This window comes from Tursiops truncatus, chromosome 5, assembly GCF_011762595.2.
Source record: "Tursiops truncatus isolate mTurTru1 chromosome 5, mTurTru1.mat.Y, whole genome shotgun sequence".
In the NCBI taxonomy this organism is placed as follows: domain Eukaryota; kingdom Metazoa; phylum Chordata; class Mammalia; order Artiodactyla; family Delphinidae; genus Tursiops; species Tursiops truncatus.
The window spans coordinates 107,575,020-107,601,265 of NC_047038.1; the positions used below are offsets into that span (position 1 = coordinate 107,575,020).

Consider the following 26,246-nt stretch of genomic DNA (forward strand, 5'->3'; position numbering starts at 1 on the left):
CCAAGAGATGGTAAGTAATTATATACTTCTTTTAGAAGAGAAAAAAATGTGAAACTAAATAAATCCATATCCATGCATCAGCAGCATCATAGTATAAGGACAACAAAATATAAAATAGCAAGGAGAGGATCACAAATAACTTTCGTAACCTACTTTTTTAAAAGTGTGATACTCCCCAAATATTCCCTGGTACCTCTGACCTATCCAAACACTGAGAGTTGAAAGTTTAGTTTCTGCCATCCCATGAGTAAAGTTTACTTTGGTCTTAGACGCACATTTCATATCATCAGGCCTAACTGGGAAGGTAAGTTTCACAATACAAATGCATGGCTTAATCCCTACTGTACAGGCAGAAAAACATAAGCTTAAAGAAGGCTGGGAAATTATCCCACCTAAGATAAACAGTGCAGAGAAGAGGTGTCCCGGAAAGGACAGCAAAGAGACTAACCCCAAGCGGTTAGAGCATGAAAGGCAGAAGCTAATGCAAATGCTGAACAAACCCCATGAGAAGCCGCTATTCTAGATCAGAACAGGTGCAAGCTAGAGACAATGACCAAGAAAAAACAATTTTTAAGAAAACAATAAATACTATACTTAGTTAAAGCATGGGAACCATTTAAATGCCCAATAACTGGGGAAGAAGAGTTAAGTAAATGTGACAAAAAGACATAATTTAGTTAACCACGATTTTGTTAGCTGTCAGAAAATTTTGAGTTTTAATAAAGTGAGAAAACGCCATTTATCACATAAAGAAGAAAGAAAAAACAGAGTACAATGCTGTAATTACATATGATCACGATCACTTACGCAAAGCAAGAAACAAGAAGCAACTTGTTCTGATATAGTTAGAAGTATTTATAAGTGAAATTTCCCCGACTTTAGATGGGTTAAGGTGAGCAATTCAAGTCAGAGTCTAGTACAACAAATAGGTCTTTTCAAAATCTCTGCGTAGCAAGGATGCACCACTCACTAACATAATAATTTTTCTGGAACAGCCCTGTATATTAAAGGATGGTTCCCTATAAGTCACTGTAAGAGGTTTTGTGTGTGTGTGTGTGTGTGTGTGTGTTTGACCTATAGATGTCTCAAAGACTTGGAATGCAATACCTTTTCTTATAACAAATGTTTTGTGAAAGGGAAAAAAATGGAGGAAGGGACCTCAACTTGACCTAAAGCTTCAAAACTAGGCACAGTTGTAATGCCTGGGCACCAAAGAGTGCGTATGGGGCATGAGAAGCAAAGGATAACATTTGACAAGCAAATAAACAAATTCTTCTTATTAAAATTTTGTCAGTACCTTCAAATCCACCCTCTTCACTCTACTCAATTATAAAGCACCTGGGGGCTTCCCTGGTGGCGCAGTGGTTGAAAGTCTGCCTGCCGAAGCAGGGGACACGGGTTTGTGCCCCGGTCTGGGAAGATCCCACATGCTGCAGAGCGGCTGGGCCTGTGAGCCATGGCCGCTGAGCCTGTGCGTCCAGAGCCTGTGCTCCGCAATGGGAGAGGCCACAACAGTGAGAGGCCCGCATACCGCAAAAAAAAAAAAAAAAAAAATTATAAAGCACCTGGGACCTTGCAGTATAATTCATAATCAAATCTCCGGGCATTTATTCGCAAGCCGTTTTAAAATGGCTTACAAGCAAGAGAATTCTACTTCTTCCATAATATCATATGAACTGTTTTATCATCGTGTCCTGGAGAGAGACAGGCTCTCCTACCGCCTCTTAAGAATTACAGATTGCTTCCAGATGCTTTTCAGGTGATTTCAAGCCTTTTCTCATTCTGTGACTCTTGAATTACGAAAGGGCATCTCTAATTCATGAGAAATACCGCTCCCACTTCAGTGTCCATTAACATACATTCTCCCCTTCCACTACATTGTAGGCACTCACACACGTATGCGTTTAGTTAGGTAATAATGCCTCCCTGTGTATCAGTCAGGGCTTTACTGAGAACCACTCATATTTTACCGTCGTGATTCCGCTAGCAGCCACACTTTGAGACTTCAAAGGAGGCTGAGTCCCTTGACAGTGATGCACAGAATGACATCAAAAGCAAGGTTAAACAAAACTCAAGTAAAGGGAAAGGACTCTCTTAAAATTCACTGGGTCTTGGTAATTCTCTCATTATCACCTCATTTAAAAACAAAGTATGTCTCCTGCTAAAATGTGGGGAAGTTGGCAGTTAACAATTCAGTCACACTCAAATCTCTGCCCAGGCAAGTGCTTTCCTTCTAACAAAACGTGCTATCTCCACACAGCAAAACCAAATCCAGCCTCAGAATCCTTCTGGGCAGTGGCTATGTCACATCCCTAAATTCAACAGAGGAACAAAATTTAAACCTCATTTCCAGATGGCATAAATTCAGTGAATTCAGACCTCTACTGTGCTGAGTACATAAATCTGTTAACAGGCAAAGAGTGCACAAAAAGCACAGCAAACCGCCAAATGAACACTGTGTGTTGTGGGCAGAGAGAATTAATATCCACATCACAGATTTCTCTCTGTATCGACGAAATGAATGCAGAGGGGCGTTTTTACAGGAGGTGTGGATTTTTCCATAGCACTGGATTAACTGACCCGTGTTATAATCAAGTGCTTTCCTGGAGAGTAATTAACAAATCAATCAATCAACTACAAGTTTTCAAATACATGGAGTTGACGATGAGTTAATTATTGAATAATTTCATTCTCCAAAAGAGCCGAACTGTGACAGGTTATGTGGAAACTTGCAGAGAAGAACAAAATGTTCTACCAAGGCCCACAGTCTTCACTATTCCACTTAATATTAATAAGGGACTTCCCTGGTGGCGCAGTGGTTAAGAATCCGCCTGCCGATGCAGGGGACACAGGTTTGAGCCCTGGTCCGGGAAGATCCCACATGCCACAGAGCAACTAAGCACATGAGCCACAACTACTGAGCCCACGTGCCACAACTACTAAAGCCCACGTGCCTAGAGTGCGTGCTACACAACAATGAGAAGCCCACACACTGCAAATGAAGAATAGCCCCCTCTCACTGCAACTAGAGAAAGCCCAAGCCTGCGTGTGGCAACAAAGACCCAACACAGCCAAAAATAAATAATTTAAAAAATAATTAATTTTTAAAAAAGAATATTAATAATAACTCAAGAGTCTTAAAATGGTTGGATCTAAACTCAGTCCCTGAATTTTATAGATGATAAAAATAAAGCACAGGGAAGCTAAGTGACTTTAGGGAAGACAGAGGTAGAACCCGTATCTTCCAACCCACGGTGATGCGATCTTCTCCACATTAAACTCACAATTCCTCAACTATCTACCCATTAAGTCTATTTCATTTCCCTCAAACAGCAAAGCTTTTAAAGCTTTGGGAAAAGTGGAACCAAATGAAGCTTCAACCTCCAGTTTCCATCCAATCAATCCCTGAGATTTTACATTAATTATATAGATTCTCTTCTTCACCCAAGAAATACAGTGTAATTTGGATCACCTTGGGAAGGTCCCAACCATGAAACAAATGAGTGAGCTACAGCACATCACCGAGGAGGAAGAGCAGACAGAGACAGACTACAGCCATCTCAGAAATGAATCAAGGATACTGACTGATCAAAATAAACAACGGGGCTTCCCTGGTGGCACAGTGGTTGAGAGCCCGCCTGCCAATGCAGGGGACGCGGGTTCGTGCCCCGGTCTGGGAAGATCCCACATGCCACAGAGCGGCTGGGCCCGTGAGCCATGGCCACTGAGCCTGCGCGTCCGGAGCCTGTGCTCTGCAACGAGAGAGGCCACAACAGTGAGAGGCCCGCGTTTAAAAAAAAAAAAAAAAAATGAATAACGAAGATTAACAAAATCAAAATCTAAGTATTAAGTGCTATTTCCCAATGTAACAACTATTCCTAAGATGTTTCTTAAAGAAAAAAATGTAGTGGTCATTGTTGTTTAAGGTTGTGTAATCAAGCAGATTTGGAAAATGCGACATTCTAAAATATCCCTCTTGAACATTCACAAAGCGCATCATGTGTATAAAGGCTCGAAGAAGGCCTACAGGAAAGAAGCCCACTTAGTTTTGTTTAATATATACAACGTTTCCCAATCTTATTTGACATCTTGTGTTTGCAGAACCTGTACTGACATTCTCCAAGAAGCATCCTTCAGGAAGCACATATAGCATTTTTGATGAATAACATGGCATCCATTAAGCAGCATTTATAGTGAGATTGGCTTCCTCTTCCAGACCCAACTGTTAAAAATCAACTCTTGGGACTTCCCTGGTGGTCCAGTTGTAAAGAATCTGCCTTGCAATGCAGGGGACACAGGGTTAGATCCCTGGTCAGGGAACTAAGATCCCACATGCCACAGGGCAACTAAACCCGTTCACCACAACTACTGAGCTCATGCACCTCAACTAGAGCCTGCGTGCTGTAAACTAGAGAGCCCACATGCCCTGGAGCCTGTATCCCACAAATAGAGAAGAGAAAACCCACACGCCACAACTAGAGAGAAACCCGCTCACCACAACGAAAGATCCCGCACCGCAACGAAGATCCCGCGTATTGCAACTAAGACCCGGCACAGCCTAAAAAATAAATAAATAATAAATCTTAAAAAAAAAAAATCAACTCTTGAGGTAAAGGACCCCTGTGATTACAATGAAAATAACAACCACCACCACCAAGTAATAAGTGCTAAGTGCAAGGCACTGTGCCAACTACAATTTTTTTTTGAGAAGGGGTAGGATGTATTCAAATTCAAATTATACTCCCCAGAGCCTGTATCTATTCATAAACAAGAAAACATTTTTTAACAAATAAACATATCATATACACTGTTCTGTACCTTGCATTTTTCACCAAACAACATATATTGGAAATGACACATAAAGAGATTCACTGGTATCTTTTTATGACTGCACAGTTTTCTAATGTACAGCAGTACAGTAACACAATGTACTAATTCAGTCTCCCATGGATGAACATTTTGGTTGTTTCCAATCTTTAGTCATTTTATAAACATTACTACATAAGTATCTCTGTACATAAATCATTTTCTCATGAATGTAATATGTATGTATATGTAGGGTACATTCATAGTATATATGAATGTATGTATATCTAGAGGAATGTACTCAATATTTGTACCTAGGATAAATTTCTAGAACTGGAGCTCCTAGTCAAAGGTATGAGATTTTGCCAAACTGCCCACTAAAGAGACTATTGTTTTGCACTCATTATCTCTACAGAGTAGGTTACAGAACTTCTTAATCTTTGCCCATCTAATAGTGATGAACGGTACCTCGGTTTAGTTCTAATGTGACTATCTCTTATAATGAGCAGAGTTAAGCATCTTCTTCATATGTTTAAAAGACACTGTTATCTCTCTTTCTGTAGACTATATCCTTTGTCCACTTTTCTACTGGGTTGTTGGACTTTTGCTTACAGATTTGTAGAAGCTCTTTATTAGGGAAATCAGTCCCTTTGTGATATGAGGAGCAAAATTTTTTCCCCATTTTCTTGTTCTTTGTCTTCCCTTATGCAGGATTTTTTCTGTTAGTTTTTTAATGTAATCAAGTTTATCAATCTCTTACGGCTTCTCTCTTTTCTGTCTTACTTAGAAAGGCCATATACACTCCAAGATTATAAAATAACTTTCCCATGTTTTCTTCTATAATATACTTTATTTTTAAAATTTCTGTTTAATATAGATCAATTTTGGCATAACACTTAAGATATTGCTCTAAATAGCTTTTTCTTTCCCCCGTCCAGATGGCCACCTGGTTATCCCACCACTGTTTACTAAACACAGCATCTTTCTCCAATTAACTTGATATTTGGTAACACAAATGTTTCAATTATTGTAGCCTTATAGTATGTTTTAATCTCTTTTTCAGAATTGGCCTACCTATTCATGCTTACTTATTTTTCCATGTGAGCATAGAATAAGGTTGTTTAGCTCCCCCAAAGTCCTGTTGTTATTTTTATTGGAATTACATTAAACATACACATTAATTTAAGGAGAACTGGCATCTTTATATCCAAGAATACGACAGGCCTTTTCATATCTTTTTTGTATCCCTCAGGAGCATTTTTAAACTCCTTCACACACATCATACATATTTTATAAGTTTATTCTTAGGTATTTTATCCTTTTTATGGTAACTTTTTTCTTCCACTACATTCAAACTAGTTGTTAGTATATATGAAAGCTATGAATGCTGACATATTACTTTGGTATCCAGGCACATTTATAAATTATCTCATAAATTGTCTTATTCTTTATAATTAGTTTTTCACTTGATTCTCTTGGGTATTCTAGTCATATATTCCTATCATTTATTTGGAAATGATAGGAATATATGACTAGCTTTTATACCTTTATAACTTTATTTTCTTTCTGTTGACCACCTACATTAACTTGTGATTCCAAAACACCATTAATAAAGAGTGAAAATAGTGGACATTCTTATTTTGTTTCTGGCTTTAATGGTCTCAAATTTCCTATTAAGCCTGAGATGGTTTTTAGATTGAGAAAGACATATTTTACTAAGAATACTTTCCTACTATATTTTGACGGTTTTTTTTAAAAAATCAATAATGATACTGAATTTTATCAGATGTCTTTTTGTATAAAAATGATCATATGATTTTTTCTATTTACATTTAACAAGATGATGAATATCTTTAATAAATTTCATACTACTGAACCCTCCTGCATTCCTAAAACAATCCTCACTTGTTATGGCGTATTATTCTTTTAATGTGTACAAAGCACACAAACGTCATCTCACTCCATCCTCTAAGCAGCCCCGCAAGGTATGTTTTGGCACCATGGCTGCACGGGCCCTCACCCACTGTACTCCCGCTCTCCTCACTGCTCCCCCTCCAGGACTGTGCCGCTCCTGCCAGACCTGCTGTTCCCAGAGATCCTCCATCCCCAGATTGCCTCCTCTATCCTTCCTCTCTCCATGTACGCCTCTGCCGACACAGCACCTCCACACAAAGGCCCTCCCTGTCTACTGTCTACCCCATGTAAAACAGACAGGAAACACCTTCCGATCTTGTCACTCATTCCCTGACCCTGTTCTATTTCTGTTTGTAGCAACTGTCACCATCTAGCATATATTATATTTCACTTCTATTAATTTACATTCCATCTCCCCCAGTAGAATGTAAGCTCCATTAAGAGAAGGAGTTTCATCTCCATTAAGAGCAGGAGTTTCATCTGCTAGGCCTGGCACACAGAAACTACTTAATATTTGTTGAATGAGGGAATGAACAAATGAATAAATGAATGAACACCCATTTTATAGACAAGAAAGCTGAAGCTTAAAGAGATGAAGTAAAATCATTCACTGGCAGAGCTGGGACTGAAACCCAAGTCAAACTTCCAATTCCCTACCCCTAACCCTTAAAACAAATGACAGGTGATTTTAGGCCACAGAAAATGCTCATATATCTTATGAATACGAAAGTGCAAGTTAGTGACTCCATTGAAAGTAGATGTCCCTTTACAAGGTAAGCAAAAGAATCAGAAGATGGTGCCCATAGACTGGCTTTGGAGCCCAAAGAGATAATCTCCAGCCCTACACTTGTCCAACACAGTCACCGCTAGCCATGCATGGTTACTGGAACTTGGGATGTGGTGTCAGCGACTACGGAACTGAAAGTTTAATTTTATTTCATTTTAATTAATTGAAATCTACAAACTGATACTAGTGGGAACCCACTTTTTCTTTCTTTTTTTTTTTAATGGCGGTAATATTTTTAACAGTACAAAATACAAAACAACCCAAATATCCATCAGTGGTAGAATGGATAAATAATGTTATATTTATACAATGGAATACCCTACAGCAATGAAGATGAATGACCTACAACTACATTCAACAATTCCCTTGATTCTCACTAACATAATGTGGGGGGGGAAAAGCCATAAAAGATTATGGTGAATCTAATTTTTTTTAATTTTTGAATTTTATTTCAATTTTTTATTCAGCAGGTCCTTATTAGTCATCCATTTTATACACATCAGTGTATACATGTCAATCCCAATCTCCCAATTCACACCACCATCCCCAGCCCCCGCCGCTTTCCCCCCTTGGTGTCCATACATTTGTTCTCTACATCTGAGTCTCAATTTCTGCCCAGCAAACCAGTTCATCTGTACCATTTTTCTCAGTTCCACATACATGCATTAACATAAAATATTTGTTTTTCTCTTTCTGACTTACTTCACTCTGTAGGAAGTCTCTAGATTCATCCATGTCTACAAATGACCCAATTTCGTTACTTTTTATGGCTGAGTAATATTCCATTATATATATGTGCCACATCTTCTTTATCCATTCGTCTGTAGATGGGCATTTAGGTTGCCTTCATGACCTGGCTATTGTAAACAGTGCTGCAGTGAACATTGGAGTGCATGTGCCTTTTTGAATTATCGTTTTCTCTGGCTATATGCCCAGTAGGGATTGCTGGGTCATATGGTAATTCTATTCTTAGTTTTGTAAGGAACTGAGATACTGTTCTCCACAGTGGCTGTATCAATTTACATTCCCACCAACAGTGCAAGAGGGTTCCCTTTTCTCCACACCCTCTCCAGCATTTGTTGTTTGTAGATTTTCTGATGATGCCCATTTGAACTGGTGTGAGGTGATACCTCATTGTAGTTTTGATTTGCATTTCGCTAATAATTAGTGATGTTGAGCAGCTTTTCAAGTGCTTCTTGGCCATCTGTATGTCTTCTTTGGAGAAATGTCTATTTATGCCTTCTGCCCATTTTTGGACTGGATTGTTTGGATTTTTAACATTGAGCTGCATGAGCTATTTATATATTTTGGAGATTAATCCTTTGTCCGTTAATTCGTTTGCAAATATTTTCTCTCAAACTGAGGGTTGAATTTTTTCTTCTTTGTACTTTCCGTTGCTTTGCAAAGGCTTTTAAGTTTCATTAGGTCTCATTTGTTTATTTTTGGTTTTATTTCCATTACTCTAGGAGTTGGGTCAAAAAGATCTTTCTGTGATTTATGTCAAAGAGTGTTCTTCCTATATTTTCCTCTAAGAGTTGTATAGTGTCCGGTATTACATTTAGGTTTCAAATCCATTTGGAGATTATTTTTATGTATGGTGTGAAGGAGTATTCTAATTTCATTCTTTTACATGTAGCTGTCCAGTTTTCCCAGCACCACTTACTGAAGAGACTGTCTTCTCTCCACTGTATATCCTTGCCTCCTTTGTCATAGATCAGTTGACCATAGGTGTGTGGGTTTATCTCTGGGCTTTCTATCTTGTTCCATTGATCTACATTTCAGTTTTTGTGCCAGTACCATATTGTCTTGATTACTGTAGTTTTGTAGTATAGTCTGAAGTCAGGGAGTCTGATTCCTCCACCTCCACTTTTTGCCCTCAACACTGCTTTGGCTATTCGGGGTCTTTTGTGTCTCCATACAAATTTTAAGATTTTTTGTTCTAGTTCCGTAAAAAATGGCATTGGTAATTTGATAGGGATTGCATTGAATCTGTAGATTGCTTTGGGTAGTAGAGTCATTTTCACAATATTGATTCTTCCAATCCAAGAACATGGTATATATTTGCATCTCTTGGTATCATCTTTAATTTCTTTCATCAGTGTCATATAATTTTCTGCATACAGGTGTTTTGTCTCCCTAGGTAGGTTTATTCCTAGGTATTTTATTCTTTTTGTTACAATGGTAAATGGGAGTGTTTCCTTATTTTCCCTTTCAGATTTTCATCATTAGTCTATAGGAATGCAAGAGATTTCTGTGCATTAATTTTGTATCCTGCAATTTTACCAAATTCATTGATTACCTCTCGAAGTTTTCTGGTGGCATCTTTAGGATTCTCTATGTATAGTATCACATCATCTGCAAACAGTGACAGTTTTACTTCTTCTATTCCAATTTGTATTCCTTTTATTTCTTTTTCTTCTCTAATTGCCGTGGATAGGACTTCCGAAACTATGTTGAATAATAGCGGTGAGAGTCGACATCCTTGTCTCATTCCTGATCTTAGAGGAAATGCTTTCAGTTATTCACCATTGAGAATGATGTTTGTGGTCGGTTTGTCGTATGTGGCTTTTATTATGTTGAGGTAGGTACCCTCTAAGCCCAATTTCTGGGGAGTTTTTATCATAAATGGTGTTGAATTTTGTCAAAAGCTTTTTCTGCATCTATTGAGATGATCATACGGTTTTTATTCTTCAATTTGTTAATATGTTGTATCACATTGATTGATTTGCATATATTGAAGAATCCTTGCATCCCTTGGATAAATCCCACTTGATCGTGGTGTATGATCCTTTAAATATGTTGTTGGGTTCTATTTGCTAGTATTTTGTTGAGGATTTTTGCATCTATATTCATCAGTGATATTGGCCTGTAATTTTCTTCTTTGTAGTATCTTTGGCTTTGGTATCAGGGTGATGGTGTCTTCATAGAATGAGTTTGGGAGTGTTCCTTCCTCTGCAATTTTTTGGAAGAGTTTGAGAAGGATGGGTCTTAGCTCTTCTCTACATGTTTGATAGAATTCACTTGTGAAGCCATCTGGTCCTGGACTTTTGTTTGTTGGAAGATTTTTAATCACAGTTTCAATGTCATTACTTGTGATTGGTCTGTTCATATTTTCTATTTCTTCCTTGTTCTGTCTTGGGAGGTTATGTCTTTCTAAGAATTTGTCCATTTCTTCCAGGTTGTTCATTTTATTGGCATAGAGTTGCTTGTAGTAGTCTCTTAGGATGCTTTGTATTTCTGTGGTGTCTGTTGTAACTTCTCCTTTTTCATTTCTAATGTTATTGATTGAGTCCTCTCCCTTTTCTTCTTGATGAGTCTGGCTAATGGTTTATCAATTTTGTTTATCTTCTCAGAGAACGAGCTTTTAGTTCTATTGATCTTTGCTATTGTTTTCTTTGTTTCTATTTCATTTATTTCCTCTCTGATCTTTATGATTTCTTTCCTTCTGCTAACTTTGGGTTTTGTTTTTTCTTCTTTCTCCAGTTCCTTTAGGTGTAAGGTTAGATTGTTTATTTAAAATTTTTCTTGTTTCATAAGGTAGGCTTGTATTGCTATAAACCTCCCTCTTAGAACTGCTTTTGCTGCATCCCATAGGTTTTGGATCGTCGTGTTTTCATTGTCATTTGTCTCTAGGTATTTTTTGATTTCCTCTTTGATTTCTTCAGTGATCTCTTGGTTACTTAGTAACGTATTGTTTAGCCTCCATTTGTTTGTGTTTTTTATGTCTTTTTCCCTGTAACTGATTTCTATTCTCATAGCATTGTGGTTAGAAAAGATACTTGATATGATTTCAAATTTCTTAAATTTACTGAGGCTTGATTTGTGACCGAAGATGTGATCTATCCTGGAGAATGCTCTGTGCACACTTGAGAAGAAAAGTGTAACCTGCTGTTTTCGCATGGAATGTCCTATAGATATCAATTAAATCCATCTAGTCTATTGTGTTATTTAAAGCTTGTGTTTCCTTATTTATTTTCATTTTGGATGATCTGTCCATTGGTGTAAGTGAGGTGTTAAAGTCCCCCACTATTACTGTGTTACTGTCGATTTCCTCTTTTACAGCTGTTAGCAGTTGCCTTATGTATTCAGGTGCTCCTATGTTGGATGCATATATATTTCTAATTCTTATATCTTCTTCTTGGATGATCCCTTGATCATTATATAGTTTTCTTCCTTGTCTATTGTGACATTCATTATTTTAAAGTCTACTTTATCTGATATGAGTATTGCTACTCCAGCTTCTTTTGATTTCCATTTGCATGGAATATCTTTTTCCATCCCCTCACTTTCAGTCTGTATGTGTTCCTAGATCTGAAGTGGGTCTCTTGTAGACAGCATATATATGGGTCTTGTTTTTGTATCCATTCAGCAAGCCTGTGTCTTTTGGCTGGAGCATTTAATCCATTCACATTTAAGGTAATTATCAATATGTATGTTCCTGTTTCCATTTTCTTAATTGTTTTGGGTTTCTTTTGTAGGTCCTTTTCTTCTCTTGTGTTTCCCACTTAGAGAAGTTCCTTTAGCATTTGTTGTAAAGCTGGTTGGGTGGTGCTGAATTCTCTTAGCTTTTGCTTGTCTGTAAAGGTTTTCATTTCTCCATAGAATCTGAATGAGATCCTTGCCGAGTAATCTTGGTTGTAGGTTCCTCCCTTTCATCATTTTAAATATGTCATGCCACTCCCTTCTGGCATATAGAGTTTCTGCTGAGAAATCAGCTGTTAACCTTATGGGAGTTCCCTTGTACGCTGTCTGTCAAAAGTTTTTCCCTTGCTGCTTTCAATAATATTTCTTTGTCCTTAATTTTTGCCAAGTTGATTACTATGTGTCTCAGCGTGTTTCTCCTTGGGTTTAACCTGCATGGGACTCTCTGCACTTCCTGGACTTGGGTAGCTATTTCCTTTCCCATGTTAAGGAAGTTTTCGACTATAATCTCTTCAAATATTTTCTCGGGTCCTTCCTCTCTCTCTTCTCCTTCTGGGACCACTATCATGTGAATGTTGTTACGTTTAATGCTGTCCCAGAGGTCTCTTAGGCTGTCTTCATTTCTTTTCATTCTTTTTTCTTTCTTCTGCTCCACAACAGTGAATTTCACCATTCTGTCTTCCAGGTCACTTACCCGTTCTTCTGCCTCAGTTATTCTGCTATTGGTTCCTTCTAGTGTAGTTTTCATTTCAGTTGTTGTATTGTTGTTTATCTCTGTTTGTTTGTTCTTTAATTCTTCTAGGTCTTTGTTAAACATTTCTTGCATCTTCTCGAGCTTTGCCTCCATTCTTTTTCCGAGGTCCTGGATCATCTTCACTATCATTATTCTGAATTCTTTTTCTGGATGGTTGCCTGTCCCCGCTACATTTAGTTGTTTTTCTAGGGTTTTATCTTGTTCCTTCATCTGGTATATAGCCCTCTGCCTTTTCATCTTGTCTATCTTTCTGTGAATGTGGTTTTTGTTCCACAGGCTGCAGGATTGTAGTTCTTCTTGTTACTGCTGTCTGCCCTCTGGTGAATGAGGCTGTCTAAGAGGCTTGAGCAATTTTCCTGATGGGAGGGACTGGTGGTGGGTAGAGCTGACTGTTGCTCTGGTGGGAAGAGCTCAGTAAAACTTTAATCCACTTGCCTGCTGACGGGTGGGGCTGGGTTCCCTCCCTGTTGGTTGTTTGTCCTGAGTCAACCAAACACTGGAGCCAACCTGGGCTCTTTGGTGGGGCTAATGGTGGACTCTCGGAGGGCTCACGCAAAGGAGTACTTCCCAGAACTTCCTATGCCAGTTTCCTCTTCCTCACAGTGAGACACAGCCACCCCTGCCTCCGCAGGAGACCCTCCAATACTAGCAGGTCACTGCTCCTTCCCCTGGGCCCCAGTGCATACACTACTCTGTGCGTGCCCTCCAAGAGTGGAGTTCTCTGTTTCCCCCAGTCCTGTCAAAGTCCTGCAATCAATTCCTGCTAGCCTTCAAAGTCTGATTCTCTAGGAATTCCTCCTCCCATTGTCAGACCCCCAGGTTGGGAAGCCTGATGTGGGGCTCAGAACCTTCATTCCAGTGGGTGGACTTCTGTGGTACAACTGTTCTCCAGTTTGTGAGTCACCCACCCAGCATTTATGGGATTTGATTTTATTGTGATTGCGCCCCTCCTACCGTCACACTGTGGCTTCTCCTTTGTCTTTGGAATGTGGGGTGTCCTTTTTGGTGTGTTCCAGTGTCCTCCTGTCGATGACTGTTCAGCAGTTAGCCGTGACCCCGGTGCTCTCGCAAGAGGGAGTGACAGCACGTCCTTCTGCTCTGCCATCTTGAACCATTCTCTCTACCTTTTCAACTGTACATTTTATGCAACCTCAACAGAGATCAAGCATTTCTGGTGAAAAGTGGGCATCCACATGGAGAGGTGCTGTAAACATAAAATCCTCACCAGAGTTCGAAGACTGAGTACAAAAAGAGAATGTAAAAGATCTCATTAATAGTATGTTCATATTGAACATTTTGGATAGACTCGGTTAAATAAAATACATTATTAAAATTTTTTTTTAAAAAAGAAGATGGCCTCCAAAGAATTCCCTGGAAAATATAGGCATTATATTAAGGCAGGTCTCCTCTCTCAATACCCATTAGCCTACAGCAAGCATCATGAAGCTCTAACCTTCATCCACATGTGTCCTTGGGTATCCAGAAGATAAAACTGGATGCTTCGGGCTTCCCTGGTGGCGCAGTGGTTGAGAGTCCGCCTGCCGATGCAGGGGACACGGGTTCGTGCCCCGGTCTGGAAAGATCCCACATGCCACGGAGCACCTGGGTCTGTGAGCCATGGCCACTGAGCCTGCGCATCTGGAGCCTGTGCTCGGCAATGGGAGAGGCCACAACAGTGAGAGGCCCACGTACAGCAAAAACAAACAAACAAACAAAAAAACTGGATGCTTCAAGGCCAAATGGCCATTAAACATGTATTTACTACCAGTTCTGGCAGACACGAGTACTAGAAGCAAACTCCCCCAGGGACTAGCCCTATTATGGCCAGTATGGCCACCAGGGACCTGGCTTTGAAAAATTATTTGCTTCTTCAATGCCTAAGGCTCTTTTCTGGTTTCAAAAGGGCCATTTACAATTACATATTCTTCACAGCCTTTCCCTCTTCTATCATTGGGATACTTTCCTGAACCAACTATAGGCTAAAAACAAAATTTCACAAATCATTTCTAACATTAAACAGTACCTTTAACTTTTCTTCAAAATTCAATCAAACCCTGTATTTTAAAACTGTGGGGCTGATCCAGCTTTGCAATGTGGCACATTTAATTCCATCAGTATAAAATGTAATGAGCAAAGATCTGAGCTAGTGAGGCATAACTAAATGTTCTGAACCTGTGAACTGAAAAAGCAAGGCTCATTTATATTATTTCTAAATAGTAAATAAAATCACTTTCCAACATTTCACTATCAAATTACAGTAATTTTTCTACCAGCACACACTTGAGGAATGCCACAAAAGGACCTTTCTAACAGTTCGTTTTATTGCTGCTCACACCTTCTAAATATTTCTCGGCTGGCTTCTATTCAAAGGTAAATGGAAGGCAGTAAAATTTATGGAAAATGTATTCAACTGCTTAAAATACATCAACCAAAAGAAAAAAGATTTTAAGGCTGTATTATGAGTTGTGAAATTATATCTCCTTTGCTTAGTCTCTGATTTCAATTGACAGGTAACAAAACTGACAAACCAGTCAAGTTCCCAGTCCCCTCCTATACAGAGCCCAACCCTCCCATCTCAAACTCTCACCTTGGTCAAGGCCAGGGTAAACACCTGTCCTTCACATTTTTACACAACCTGACTTTGTATGCCACAAATACAAGCTCTCACACCAGGCAGGAAGCAAATTCCAGTGCATGGAACAAATTCCCACTCTTTTAAACCATCTGTTGACAGTTCCCTTGACTTTCTCAGCTGTCAAGATAGTGAAGGGAGGAAAAGGACCTTTCTGTATAACTGTAAAGTGTAACCAGATAAGTGTGCCCTAAGCAATTCACACATAGAAAGGTAAAATAAAACTCCAGTGAAGGTTTAAAATTTAGCTATAAAAATTATATTATAGGTTGAGAACAAGGTGGCTGAGGAGAAGGACATGCTCTCACTCCCTCTTGCAGGGACACCAGAATCACAACTAGCTGCTGGACAACCATCGACAGGAAGACACTGGAACTCACCAAAAAAGATAACCCACATCCAAAGACAAAGGAGAAGCCACAATGAGACAGTAGGAGGGGCACAATCACAATAAAATCAAATCCCATAACTGCTGGGTGGGTGACTCACAGACTGGCGAACACTTATACCACAGAAGTCTACCCTCTGGAGTGGAGGTTCTTAGCCCCACGTCAGGCTTCGCAACCTGGGGGTCCGGCAACAGGAGGAGGAATTCCTAGAGAATCAGATTTTGAAGCCTAGTGGGAGTTGACTGCAGGACTTCGACAGGACTGGAGGAAACAGAGACTCCACTCTTGGAGGGCACACGCAAACTAGTGTGCCCATCGGGACCCAGGGGAAGGAGGAGTGATCCCAGGGGAGACTGAACCAGACCTACCTGCTAGTGTTGGAGGGTCTCCTGCAGAGGCGGGGGGTGGCTCTGTTTCACCATGGGGACAAGGACACTGGCAGTAGAAGTTCTGGGAAGTGCTCCTTGGCCTGAGCCCTCCCAGAGTCTGCCATTAGCCCCACCAAAGAGTCCAGGTAGGCTCCAGTGTTGGGTTACCTCAGGCCAAACAACCAACAGGGAGGGAACCCAGTCCCACCCATCAACAGTCAAGTGGATTAATGTTTTACTGAGCTCTGCCCACCACAGCAACAGCCAGCTCTACCCACCACCAGTCCCTCCCATCAAACCTCTTAGATAGCCTCATCCATCAGAGTGCAGACAGCAGAAGCAAGAAGAACTACAATCCTGCAGCCTGTGGAACAAAAACCACATTCATAGAAAGACAGACAAGATGAAAAGGCAGAGGGCTATATACCAGATGAAGGAACAAGATAAAACCCTAGAAAAACAACTAAATGAAGTGGAGATAGGCAACCTTCCAGAAAAAGAATTCAGAATAATGATAGCGAAGATGATCCAGGACCTCGGAAAAAGAATGGAGGCAAAGATCGAGAAGATGCAAGAAATGTTTAACAAAGACCTAGAAGAATTAAAGAACAAACAAACAAAGATAAACAACAATACAACAATTGAAATGAAAACTACACGATAAGGAACCAATAGCAGAATAACTGAGGCAGAATAATGGATAAGTGACCTTGGAAGACAGAATGGTGGAATTCACTGCTGCGGAACAGACTGAAGAAAAAAGAATGAAAAGAAATGAAGACAGCCTAAGAGACCTCTGGGACAACATTAAACGCAACAATATTCATACTATAGGGGTTCCAGAAGGAGAAGAGAGAGAGAAAGGACCCGAGAAAATATTTGAAGAGATTATAGTCAAAAACTTCCCTAACATGGGAAAGGAAATAGCCACCCAAGTTCAGGAAGCGCAGCAAGTCCCATACAGGATAAACGCAAGGAGAAACACGTCGAGACTCATAGTAATCAAATTGGCAAAAATTAAAGGCAAAGAAAAATTACTGAAAGCAGCAAGGGAAAAATGACAAATAACATACAAGGGAACTCCCATAAGGTTAACAGCTGATTTCTCAGCAGAAACTCTACAAGCCAGAAGGGAGTGGCATGATATACTTAAAGTGATGAAAGGGAGGAACCTACAACAAAGATTACTCTACCTGGCAGGGATCTCATTCAGATTCTATGGAGAAATGAAAACCTTTACAGACAAGCAAAAGCTAAGAGAATTCAGCACCACCAAACAGCTTTACAACAAATGCTAAAGGAACTTCTCTAAGTGGGAAACACAAGTGAAAAAAAGGACCTACAAAAACAAACACAAAACAATTAAGAAAATGGTCACAGGAGCATACATATCGATAATTACCTTAAATGTGAATGGATAAAATGCTCCAGCCAAAAGACACAGGCTTGCTGAATGGATACAAAAACAAGACCAATATATATGCTGTCTACAAGAGACCCACTTCAGACCTAGGAACACATACAGACTGAGAGTGAGGGGATGGAAAAAGATATCCCATGTAAATGGAAATCAAAAGAATGCTAGAGTACCAATACTCATATTAGATAAAATAGATGTTAAAATAAAGGTTACAAGATAAAAGGAAAGACACTACATAATGATCAAGGGATCAATCCAAGAAGAATACATAACAATTAGAAGTATATATGCACCCAACATAGCAGCACTTCAATACATAAGGCAATGTGGTAACAGCAATAAAAGAGGAAATCGACAGTAACACAATAATAGTGGGGGACATTAACACCTCACTTACACCAATGGACAGATCATCCAAAATGAAAATAAATAAGGAAGTAGAAGATTTAAATGATACAATAGACCAGATAGATTTCATTGTTATTTATAGGACGTTCCATCCTAAAAGAGCAGATTACACTTTCTTCTCAAGTGTGCACAGAACATTCTCCAGGACAGATCACATCTTCGGTCACAATCAAGCCTCATTAAATTTAAGAAAATTGAAATATTATCAAGCATCTTTTTGAGCCACAATGCTATGAGATTAGAAATGAATCACAGGGAAAAAAACGTAAAAAACACAAACACATGGAGGCTAAACAATACGTTACTAAGTAACCAAGAGATCACTGAAGAAATCAAAGAGGAAATCAAGAAATACCTAGAGACAAACGACAATGAAAACACGACGATCCAAAACCTATGGGATGCAGCAAAACCAGTTCTAAGAGGGAAGTTTATAGCTATACAAACCTACCTCAGGAAACAAGAAAAATCTCAAGTAAACAATCTAACCTTACACCTAAAGGAACTAGAGAAAGAAGAACAAACAAAACCCAAAGTTAGCAGAAGGAAGGAAACATAAAGATCAGAGAGGAAATAAATGAAATAGAAACAAAGAAAACAATAGCAAAGATCAATAAAACTAAAAGCTGGTTCTTTGAGAAGATAAACAAAATTGATAAAGCATTAGCCAGACTCATCAAGAAAAACAGTGAGAGGACTCAATCAATAACATTAGAAATGAAAAAGGAGAAGTTACAACAGACACCACAGAAATACAAAGCATCCTAAGAGACTACTACAAGCACCTCTTTGCGAATAAAATGAACAACCTGGAAGAAATGGACAAATTCTTAGAAAGACATAACCTCCCAAGACAGAACAAGGAAGAAATAGAAAATATGAACAGACCAATCACAAGTAATGACATTGAAACTGTGATTAAAAATCTTCCAACAAACAAAAGTCCAGGACCAGATGGCTTCACAAGTGAATTCTATCAAACATGTAGAGAAGAGCTAAGACCCATCCTTCTCAAACTCTTCCAAAAAATTGCAGAGGAAGGAACACACCCAAACTCATTCTATGAAGACACCATCACCCTGATACCAAAGCCAAAGATACTACAAAGAAGAAAATTATGGGCCAATATCACTGATGAATATAGATGCAAAAATCCTCAACAAAATACTAGCAAATAGAACCCAACAACATATTTAAAGGATCATACACCACGATCAAGTGGGATTTATCCAAGGGATACAAGGATTCTTCAATATATGCAAATCAATCAATGTGATACAACATATTAACAAATTGAAGAATAAAAACCGTATGATCATCTCAATAGATGCAGAAAAAGCTTTTGACAAAATTCAACACCCATTTATGATAAAAACTCTCCAGAAAGTGGGCTTAGAGGGAACCTACCTCAATATCATAAAGGCCATATACGACAAACCCACAGCAAACATCATTCTCAATGGTGAAAAACTGAAAGCTTTTCCTCTAAGATCAGGAATGAGACAAGGATGTCCACTCTCACCACTATTATTCAACATACTTTTGGAAGTCCTAGCCACGGCAATTAGAGAAGAAAAAGAAATAAAAGGAATACAAATTGGAATAGAAGAAGTAAAATTGTCACTGTTTGCAGATGACATGATACTATACATAGAGAATCCTAAAGATGCCACCAGAAAACTACGAGAGCTAATCAATGAATTTGGTAAAGTTGCAGGATACAAAATTAATGCACAGAAATCTCTTGCATTCCTATACACTAATGATGAAAAATCTGAAAGGGAAATTAAGGAAACACTCCCATTTACCATTGCAACAAAAAGAATAAAATACCTAGGAATAAACCTACCTAGGGAGACAAAAGACCTGTATGCAGAAAACTATAAGACACTGATGAAAGAAATTAAAGATGATACCAACAGATGGAGAGATATACCATGTTCTTGGATTGGAAGAATCAATATTGTAAAAATGACTGTACTACCCAAAGCAATCTACAGATTCAATGCAATCCCTATCAAATTACCAATGCCATTTTTTTACGGAACTAGAACAAAAAAAATCTTAAAATTTGTATGGAGACACAAAAGACCCCAAATAGCCAAAGCAGTGTTGAGGGAAAAAAACGGAGCTGGAGGAATCAGACTCTCTGACTTCAGACTATACTACAAAGCTACAGTAATCAAGACAACATGGTACTGCAACAAAAACAGAAACACAGATCAACAGAACAAGATAGAAAGCCCAGAGATAAACCCACGCACCTATGGTTAACTAATCTATGACAAAGGAGGCAAAGATATACAATGGAGAAAAGACAGTCTCTTCAATAAGTGGTGCTGGGAAAACTGCACAGCTAAATGTAAAAGAATGAAATTAGAACACTCCCTAACACCATACACAAAAATAAACTCAAAATGGATTAGAGACCTAAACGTAAGACCAGACACTATACAACTCTTAGAGGAAAATATAGGAAGAACACTCTTTGACATAAATCACAGCAAGATCTTTTTTGATCCACCTCCTACAGTAATGGAAATAAAAACAAAAATAAACAAATGGGACCTAATGAAACTTCAAAGCTTTTGCATAGCAAAGGAAACCATAAACAAGACGAAAAGACAACCCTCAGAATGCGAGAAAATACTTGCAAACGAATTAACAGACAAAGGATTAGTCTCCAAAATATATAAACAGCTCATGCAGCTCAATATTAGAAACAGGGGCTTCCCTCGTGGTGCAGTGGTTGAGAGTCCCCCTGCCCATGCAGGGGACATGGGTTCATGCCCCGGTCCGGGAAGATCCCACATGCCGCGGAGCAGCTGGGCCCGTGAGCCATGGCCTCTGAGCCTGCTCGTCTGGAGCCTGTGCTCCGCAACGGGAGAGGCCACAACAGTGAGAGGCCCGCATACCGGGAAAAAAAAAAAGAAACAAACAACCCAATCCAAAAATGGGCAGAAGACTGAAATAGACATTTCCCCAAAGAAGACATACAGATGGCCAAGAAGCACACGAAAAGCTGCTCAACATCACTAATTATTAGCGAAATGCAAATCAAAACTACAATGAGGTATCACCTCACACCAGTTACAATGGGCATCATCAGAAAATCTACAAACAACAAATGCTGGAGTGGGTGTGGAGAAAAGGGAACCCTCTTGCACTATTGGTGGGAATGTAAATTGATAGAGCCACTATGGAGAACAGTATGGAGGTTCCTTAAAAAACTAAAAATAGAGTTACCATATGATCCAGCAATCCCACTACTGGGAATATACCCAGAGAAAAACATAATTCAAAAAGACACATGCACCCAATGTTCATTGCAGCACTATTTACAATAGCCAGGTCATGGAAGCAACCTAAATGCCCATGGACAGACGAATGGATAAAGAAGATGTGGTACATATATACAATTGAATATTACTCAGCCATAAGAAGGAACGAAATTGAGTCATTTGTTGAGACGTGGATGGATCTAGTGACTGTCATACAGAGTGAAGTAAGTCAGAAAGAGAAAAGCAAATATCGTATATTAACGCATGTATGTGGAACCTAGAAAAATTGTATAGATGAACGGGTTTGCAGGGCAGAAGCTGAGACACAGATGTAAAGAACAAAAGTATGGACACCATGGGGGGAAAACCATGGTGGGGTGGTGATGGTGGTGTGCTGAACTGGGCGATTGGGATTGACATGTATACACTGATGTGTATAAAATTCATGACTAATAGGAACCGGCAATATAAAGAAACAAACAAAACAACTAATACTAAACTTTCTTTGGGTTATTTGTATGGAAATATGTTACTATAAATGTTTCAACATGACATGAAATTTCTAAAAATCTTATATGTTCTGGTATAATGTTATAAGTCATAATTCTAGTTATTACTTTAAAATGTATATCTCAGAAATAACTAAATTTCCTTGTCAATTGCATTATTATGAAATTTCATCAAATCTTTACCCGTGGTTATTTTTAAGTCTTTTGTCTTTTACAGACAGTTCTGGGTGTACTCTGATGCTTTTGCAAAAATGTTCCTATAGAGGGTTTTATCTTCAAGGAATTCATGGAAAAGACTCTGACAAGTACAGGTTTCTGGTAACTGACTATACTGCTGAACTGAATGAATAAGCATTTTCAGAACTCTAATGGAAAACTGATGAATTCATAAAAGTGCTAACAAAAGATCAAGATGAAATAAAAATTAATTACACCGGACTGAGTGAACTGATGAGGATGATTATAATTTTTCTGACTTTCTGTTTGAATAAAAAAAAAAAAATCCCACAAGGACTCAGAGGCAAAATATATACAAATCAATTTTCACTGCAAAGTGAAGGAGCTGTTACAGTGGAGGATTACTGGACTGAATGTCAATATTATGACATAGTATGAGTGTGTTTCGTGTTTGGTAATTGCAATCATTGTTGCTTTTGTTGTGGTCATCCATTTACAATGCTTGGTGTCAGTTTATTTATCTCTTGTAAAAATAAAATACAGTGTGTGTGTGTGAAAAAATAAAAAATAAATTTAAAAAAATTTTTAAAAAATATTGTAGCACTTGACCAACATGTTGCAAGATTTTAATAAAATAAGATTATTAAAGTGAAGTCAACTGAAGTCAATTCTTAAATTTCATGGCCCAAGCAAGAGACTTTAAAGAAGGATTTTTTTTTAAGTAACATTTCAGAGATACCATACGTTATAAAATTAAGAAGAAAATGACAATTGTACCAGTTCAGTAATGCCTTAAAATAGGGAAGTGAGTGAGTCTAAACAGCATAACTATTTAAAAAGGAGACTAATGCCGTATGCTAATGCATATATATGGAATCTAAAAAAAAAAAAAAGGTACTGATGAACCTAGAGGGAGGGCAGGAATAAATATGCAGACATAGAGAATGGACTTGAGGACACGGGGTGGGGCGGTGGGGGAAGGAGGAAGCTGGGGCGAAGTAAGAGAAGCATCGATATATATATACTACCAAATGTGAAATAGATAGCTAGCTGGAAGCAGCCGCATAGCTCAGGGAGATCAGCTTGGTGCTTTGTGACCACCTAGAGTGGTGGGATAGGAATGGGGAGAGGAAGACCAAGAGGGAAGGGGTATGGGGATATGTGTACGCATATGGCTGATTCACTTTGTTGTGAATCACAGAAACTAACACAGCATTATGAAGCAATTATACTCCAATAAAGATGTATAAATATATACATATAATAAAAATAAATAAATTAAATTTAAAAAATAAAAAGGAGACTAAAGTCTTTAAATTTAATAAAAAGATTAGTATTGAGAAAAATTCACCTTAATAAAACTCAGCTTAACATAAGAAAATAATTTATTCATTTTACATAATACTGTTTCATTTTATTTAGTCCTTTCTCTAAGAATCCTAGAGATCTCTGTAAATATTGTCCATTTAATCCTTCGTTTACCAGTATAAAAGGAAAAGGCATAGCTATTATCATTTGCAAACATGCAAGAGATTGAAGAAACAAAAAAAAAAAGAAGAGATATGAAGTTTCAGGATACTTCAAAGTGAAGAATACAGGAAGTACATTTTTTTTGGCTTGGGTTTTTTATTAAGACATGGGGTGAAACATACAATAAAAATGAAAACGTATGCCATATAGTTCAGGCTTAAGTAAGCAAACAGACCTGGAATTTATTGGCCAACAGTCTTGCCACAGAGATGCAGGCAAGAATCCCAGTTTAAAATCCAACATTCGAAAATACCTTTTTATATCAAGTGCATGATTTATAATTCTAACAAATAGACTAACATCAGGCATCACCACTTACATTTCCATCTTTGAATCTTAGAAACAAGAAATATTGAGAAGCATGAAGTAGCTGACAAAATTCTAACTTTCATATGAACTCTCTAACAGAAAACACTAAGACAAGGAAGTAAGACATGTTGCTACAAAAACATAGAGCAAGAGGAAAAAATCCACCATTTTCAGTGGTGGACTCAAAAAGGAAAGTGCAGTCAACGTCCTTTGCAGTCACAGGGCACCTTGTACATGTCTCTATTAATATCTGTTATCCCCCTAGGAGACCGTGATCTCCTTCAAGGCAAGGACCTGGCTTTATATCATCATGGCCTGTCAGCCACTGAATTCGAATAAATGAACCAAGTGTTGAGTCAATTAACCTTTTGTAAATTCTCTTGACAAAAAATATTCACAGCATTTGTGTTATGTAAATTTCATCTCAATTAAAAAGGTACCAAAAGAAAACCATGGCCTGAACACATGTTAAAAGCCAAATGGCAGAAAAAGGGCTTTTTAAAATTACTAAGACAAAAGTATTTTAAAGTCAGATCATGAGTCACTGGACTCTAACATAAGGGTAATATGTTTTACGATAAACAATAAGCTGTGTAATCACACAGGTATTTCCTAACCTGAAATATGTCCAGAGTCCTCAACTGTCCAGACAGGTGAATACACAACCTCAAAACACCCATTAACTTATGTGTGGTTTCTGGGACAGCTGACTGACATGCTGTTGAAACTTATTTACCTTCTTTCTTTAAAAGCAAACAGATTCTATAACACTAGGTTCCTTCATAGGAAGCATGGATTCAGAGTGCTGGGGTTTTATTCCTTATGGGAAAAAAATACGCTACAGTGTTTTTTAAAAAAACAATACGGAGAGATATTCAGAGTTAAAAGAAACTTGAACTTCGGGGAAATGCGGAGGCCTGCTTTGCCTCAGGCTCCATCTTAGCCTCGGGTATTTGAATCTATTGTGCTTCTTACAGGAAATGTAAAGACCATCACCATGAGTTGGAGGACTGACTGGTACATGGCCCTAGAGCTCCTGACCAAGCACCTGCCCCTAATCTCCCTAAATCTCCTCTGCACCTGCACCCACTGATTCCCCTGAAATGAAAACAACAAAAACAACAAGCAAAAATGTGATCTTTGGCCTTGCGCTCTGACTTTGAAAGGTCAAGTACACACCAGCCAGCATTTGAGGCAATTAGCTAACATCATGCCCACTGTCTTTGCCCCACAAATTAAAATCCTGGAGCAAAAATGCAATGTGGCCACAGACCTAAGAAGAAAATGAAAACTTCAATACAACAGTGCAGGGGACAAAGATATTATCATTAATTACCCAGTCAAAACTCCTAATTCTATCCAGCAAAAGCAGTTCTAAGAGGGAAGTTTACAGTGATACAAGCTCACCCTAGGAAACAAGAAAAATCTCAAATAAACAACCTAACTTTACACCTAAAGCAACTAGAGAAAGAAGACGACAAAACCCAAAGTTAGTAGAAGGAAAGAAAGCATAAAGATCAGAGCAGAAAGAAAAGAAATAGAGACTAAAAAAACAATAGAAAAGATCAATGAAACTAAAAGCTGGTTCTTTGAGAAGATAAACAAAATTGATAAACCTTTAGGCCAGACTCATCAAGAAAAAAGGGGAGAGGACACAAATCAATAAAATTAGAAATGAAAAAGGAAAAGTTACAGTTGACACTACAGAAATACAAAGGATCATAAGAGACTACTATATGCAACTGTATGCCAATAAAATGGACAACCTGGAAGAAATGGGCAAATTCTTAGAAAGGTAGTCTCCCAAGACTGAACCAGGAAGAATTAGAAAAGATGAACAGACCAATCACAAGCACTGAAATTGAAACTAATTTTAAAACTCCCAACAAACAAAAGTCTAGGAACTGATGGCTTCACAGGCAAATTCTACCAAACATTTAGAGAAGAGCTAACACCTATCCTTCTGAAACTGTTCCAAACAATTGCAGAGGAAGGAAAACTCCCAAACTCATTCTATGAGGCCACCATCACCCTGATACCAAAATCAGACAAAGATAACCACTAAAAAAGAAAATTACAGGCCAATATCACTGATGAACAGAGACACAAAAATCCTCAACAAAATACTAGCAATTTGAACCCGACAGTACATTAAAAGGATTATACACCATGATCAAGTGGGATTTATCCCAGGGATGCAAGGATTTTTCAATATCCACGAATCAATCTGTGTGATACACCACATCAACAAACTGAAGAATAAAAACCATATGATCATCCCAATAGATGCAGAAAAAGCTTTTGACAAAATTCAACACCCACTTATGATAAAAACTCTCGAGAAAGTGGGCAGAGAGGGAAGCTACCTCAACATAATAAAGGTCATATACAAAAACCTACAGCTAGCATCATACTCAGTGGTGAAAAGCTAAGAGCATTTCCTCTAAGTTCAGGAACAAGACAAGGATGGCCACTCTTACCACTATTATTCAACATAGTTTTGGAATTCCTAGCTACAGCAATCAGAGAAGAAAAAGAAA

General features: G+C 38.4%; 1 protein-coding gene across 17 annotated transcripts in view; it reads right to left on the bottom strand.

The window, feature by feature from the left end:
* The window catches only part of FHIP1A (FHF complex subunit HOOK interacting protein 1A), a 277,537-nt gene that overhangs the window by 198,639 nt on the left and 52,652 nt on the right, over positions 1–26,246 (bottom strand). Inside the window, exons 2-3 of one of the 17 annotated variants that reach the window (XM_073805500.1) lie at positions 14,137–14,328; positions 13,638–13,921 (exon numbers count right to left, since the gene is read on the bottom strand). The exons of 14 other annotated variants lie outside the window; for them this stretch is intronic. The gene's annotated coding sequence lies outside the window, so the exon portion shown is untranslated. Of the gene's footprint in view, positions 1–4,495; positions 4,559–13,637; positions 13,922–14,136; positions 14,329–26,246 lie in introns of all 17 variants that reach the window. 2 more of the 17 variants (XM_073805499.1, XM_073805501.1) reach the window with 2 other exon arrangements.